This window comes from Babylonia areolata, unplaced genomic scaffold (assembly GCF_041734735.1).
Source record: "Babylonia areolata isolate BAREFJ2019XMU unplaced genomic scaffold, ASM4173473v1 tig00006497, whole genome shotgun sequence".
Classification (NCBI taxonomy): Eukaryota; Metazoa; Mollusca; class Gastropoda; order Neogastropoda; family Buccinidae; genus Babylonia; species Babylonia areolata.
This window is the reverse complement of record NW_027468377.1, coordinates 77,501-82,500: the sequence shown is the minus strand read 5'-3', so window position 1 is coordinate 82,500 and position 5,000 is coordinate 77,501.

Sequence of the window (5,000 nt, the reverse complement as noted above, 5' to 3'; positions counted from 1 at the left end):
AAAAAAAGACCTGGTCGTCAACGCCTGCTCCTGTCCATGCCAAACGGCGTTTTCCTCTCAACTTTGGCATGCTCGCTGAGGAAAAGGCAGGTAAAGGTTGTGGATAAAAAGTAAACGCGCTGTGGAGAATTGCCCAAATCGTTCAGGCGCCGTGAAAAAAAGAAAGACGTAGTCGTCAACGTCTGGTCCCGTCAATGGCGAAGGGCGTTTTCTCTCAACTTTGGCATGCTCGCTGAGGAAAAGGCAGGTAAAGGTTGTGGATAAAAGTCCGAAGAACCTCGCTACAATTGCCAAAATCTTTCCGCTGCCATTCAAAAATGGACTACTCCTCCACACCTCCTCCCGTCCATGCCAAACGGCGTTTTCTCTCAACTTTGGCATGCTCGGAGAGAAAAAAAGGCAGGTAAAGGTTGTGGATAAAAAAGTAAAAAATTGCCAAAATACTTTCTGGGCCCTCAAAAAAAGGCCTACTCCTCAACGCCTGCTCCCGTCCATGCCGAACCGCGTTTTCTATCAACTTTGGCATGCTCGGAGAGAGAAAAAAGGAAAAAAAGAAAAAAAAGGTCCAGTAAAGGTTGTGGATAAAAGTAACCGGCTTTGGAGAATTGCCTGAATCCTTCCGGCGCTGTGAAAAAAAAAGACCAAAAAAAAGACCTGGTCGTCAACGCCTGCTCCTGTCCATGCCAAACGGCGTTTTCCTCTCAACTTTGGCATGCTCGCTGAGGAAAAGGCAGGTAAAGGTTGTGGATAAAAAGTAAACGCGCTGTGGAGAATTGCCCAAATCGTTCAGGCGCCGTGAAAAAAAGAAAGACGTAGTCGTCAACGTCTGGTCCCGTCAATGGCGAAGGGCGTTTTCTCTCAACTTTGGCATGCTCGCTGAGGAAAAGGCAGGTAAAGGTTGTGGATAAAAGTCCGAAGAACCTCGCTACAATTGCCAAAATCTTTCCGCTGCCATTCAAAAATGGACTACTCCTCCACACCTCCTCCCGTCCATGCCAAACGGCGTTTTCTCTCAACTTTGGCATGCTCGGAGAGAAAAAAAGGCAGGTAAAGGTTGTGGATAAAAAAGTAAAAAATTGCCAAAATACTTTCTGGGCCCTCAAAAAAAGGCCTACTCCTCAACGCCTGCTCCCGTCCATGCCGAACCGCGTTTTCTATCAACTTTGGCATGCTCGGAGAGAGAAAAAAGGAAAAAAAGAAAAAAAAGGTCCAGTAAAGGTTGTGGATAAAAGTAACCGGCTTTGGAGAATTGCCTGAATCCTTCCGGCGCTGTGAAAAAAAAAGACCAAAAAAAAGACCTGGTCGTCAACGCCTGCTCCTGTCCATGCCAAACGGCGTTTTCCTCTCAACTTTGGCATGCTCGCTGAGGAAAAGGCAGGTAAAGGTTGTGGATAAAAAGTAAACGCGCTGTGGAGAATTGCCCAAATCGTTCAGGCGCCGTGAAAAAAAGAAAGACGTAGTCGTCAACGTCTGGTCCCGTCAATGGCGAAGGGCGTTTTCTCTCAACTTTGGCATGCTCGCTGAGGAAAAGGCAGGTAAAGGTTGTGGATAAAAGTCCGAAGAACCTCGCTACAATTGCCAAAATCTTTCCGCTGCCATTCAAAAATGGACTACTCCTCCACACCTCCTCCCGTCCATGCCAAACGGCGTTTTCTCTCAACTTTGGCATGCTCGGAGAGAAAAAAAGGCAGGTAAAGGTTGTGGATAAAAAAGTAAAAAATTGCCAAAATACTTTCTGGGCCCTCAAAAAAAGGCCTACTCCTCAACGCCTGCTCCCGTCCATGCCGAACCGCGTTTTCTATCAACTTTGGCATGCTCGGAGAGAGAAAAAAGGAAAAAAAGAAAAAAAAGGTCCAGTAAAGGTTGTGGATAAAAGTAACCGGCTTTGGAGAATTGCCTGAATCCTTCCGGCGCTGTGAAAAAAAAAGACCAAAAAAAAGACCTGGTCGTCAACGCCTGCTCCTGTCCATGCCAAACGGCGTTTTCCTCTCAACTTTGGCATGCTCGCTGAGGAAAAGGCAGGTAAAGGTTGTGGATAAAAAGTAAACGCGCTGTGGAGAATTGCCCAAATCGTTCAGGCGCCGTGAAAAAAAGAAAGACGTAGTCGTCAACGTCTGGTCCCGTCAATGGCGAAGGGCGTTTTCTCTCAACTTTGGCATGCTCGCTGAGGAAAAGGCAGGTAAAGGTTGTGGATAAAAGTCCGAAGAACCTCGCTACAATTGCCAAAATCTTTCCGCTGCCATTCAAAAATGGACTACTCCTCCACACCTCCTCCCGTCCATGCCAAACGGCGTTTTCTCTCAACTTTGGCATGCTCGGAGAGAAAAAAAGGCAGGTAAAGGTTGTGGATAAAAAAGTAAAAAATTGCCAAAATACTTTCTGGGCCCTCAAAAAAAGGCCTACTCCTCAACGCCTGCTCCCGTCCATGCCGAACCGCGTTTTCTATCAACTTTGGCATGCTCGGAGAGAGAAAAAAGGAAAAAAAGAAAAAAAAGGTCCAGTAAAGGTTGTGGATAAAAGTAACCGGCTTTGGAGAATTGCCTGAATCCTTCCGGCGCTGTGAAAAAAAAAGACCAAAAAAAAGACCTGGTCGTCAACGCCTGCTCCTGTCCATGCCAAACGGCGTTTTCCTCTCAACTTTGGCATGCTCGCTGAGGAAAAGGCAGGTAAAGGTTGTGGATAAAAAGTAAACGCGCTGTGGAGAATTGCCCAAATCGTTCAGGCGCCGTGAAAAAAAGAAAGACGTAGTCGTCAACGTCTGGTCCCGTCAATGGCGAAGGGCGTTTTCTCTCAACTTTGGCATGCTCGCTGAGGAAAAGGCAGGTAAAGGTTGTGGATAAAAGTCCGAAGAACCTCGCTACAATTGCCAAAATCTTTCCGCTGCCATTCAAAAATGGACTACTCCTCCACACCTCCTCCCGTCCATGCCAAACGGCGTTTTCTCTCAACTTTGGCATGCTCGGAGAGAAAAAAAGGCAGGTAAAGGTTGTGGATAAAAAAGTAAAAAATTGCCAAAATACTTTCTGGGCCCTCAAAAAAAGGCCTACTCCTCAACGCCTGCTCCCGTCCATGCCGAACCGCGTTTTCTATCAACTTTGGCATGCTCGGAGAGAGAAAAAAGGAAAAAAAGAAAAAAAAGGTCCAGTAAAGGTTGTGGATAAAAGTAACCGGCTTTGGAGAATTGCCTGAATCCTTCCGGCGCTGTGAAAAAAAAAGACCAAAAAAAAGACCTGGTCGTCAACGCCTGCTCCTGTCCATGCCAAACGGCGTTTTCCTCTCAACTTTGGCATGCTCGCTGAGGAAAAGGCAGGTAAAGGTTGTGGATAAAAAGTAAACGCGCTGTGGAGAATTGCCCAAATCGTTCAGGCGCCGTGAAAAAAAGAAAGACGTAGTCGTCAACGTCTGGTCCCGTCAATGGCGAAGGGCGTTTTCTCTCAACTTTGGCATGCTCGCTGAGGAAAAGGCAGGTAAAGGTTGTGGATAAAAGTCCGAAGAACCTCGCTACAATTGCCAAAATCTTTCCGCTGCCATTCAAAAATGGACTACTCCTCCACACCTCCTCCCGTCCATGCCAAACGGCGTTTTCTCTCAACTTTGGCATGCTCGGAGAGAAAAAAAGGCAGGTAAAGGTTGTGGATAAAAAAGTAAAAAATTGCCAAAATACTTTCTGGGCCCTCAAAAAAAGGCCTACTCCTCAACGCCTGCTCCCGTCCATGCCGAACCGCGTTTTCTATCAACTTTGGCATGCTCGGAGAGAGAAAAAAGGAAAAAAAGAAAAAAAAGGTCCAGTAAAGGTTGTGGATAAAAGTAACCGGCTTTGGAGAATTGCCTGAATCCTTCCGGCGCTGTGAAAAAAAAAGACCAAAAAAAAGACCTGGTCGTCAACGCCTGCTCCTGTCCATGCCAAACGGCGTTTTCCTCTCAACTTTGGCATGCTCGCTGAGGAAAAGGCAGGTAAAGGTTGTGGATAAAAAGTAAACGCGCTGTGGAGAATTGCCCAAATCGTTCAGGCGCCGTGAAAAAAAGAAAGACGTAGTCGTCAACGTCTGGTCCCGTCAATGGCGAAGGGCGTTTTCTCTCAACTTTGGCATGCTCGCTGAGGAAAAGGCAGGTAAAGGTTGTGGATAAAAGTCCGAAGAACCTCGCTACAATTGCCAAAATCTTTCCGCTGCCATTCAAAAATGGACTACTCCTCCACACCTCCTCCCGTCCATGCCAAACGGCGTTTTCTCTCAACTTTGGCATGCTCGGAGAGAAAAAAAGGCAGGTAAAGGTTGTGGATAAAAAAGTAAAAAATTGCCAAAATACTTTCTGGGCCCTCAAAAAAAGGCCTACTCCTCAACGCCTGCTCCCGTCCATGCCGAACCGCGTTTTCTATCAACTTTGGCATGCTCGGAGAGAGAAAAAAGGAAAAAAAGAAAAAAAAGGTCCAGTAAAGGTTGTGGATAAAAGTAACCGGCTTTGGAGAATTGCCTGAATCCTTCCGGCGCTGTGAAAAAAAAAGACCAAAAAAAAGACCTGGTCGTCAACGCCTGCTCCTGTCCATGCCAAACGGCGTTTTCCTCTCAACTTTGGCATGCTCGCTGAGGAAAAGGCAGGTAAAGGTTGTGGATAAAAAGTAAACGCGCTGTGGAGAATTGCCCAAATCGTTCAGGCGCCGTGAAAAAAAGAAAGACGTAGTCGTCAACGTCTGGTCCCGTCAATGGCGAAGGGCGTTTTCTCTCAACTTTGGCATGCTCGCTGAGGAAAAGGCAGGTAAAGGTTGTGGATAAAAGTCCGAAGAACCTCGCTACAATTGCCAAAATCTTTCCGCTGCCATTCAAAAATGGACTACTCCTCCACACCTCCTCCCGTCCATGCCAAACGGCGTTTTCTCTCAACTTTGGCATGCTCGGAGAGAAAAAAAGGCAGGTAAAGGTTGTGGATAAAACTCCAAAACCTCGCTACAATTGCCAAAATACTTTCTGGGCCCTCAAAAAAAGGCCTACTCCTCAACGCCT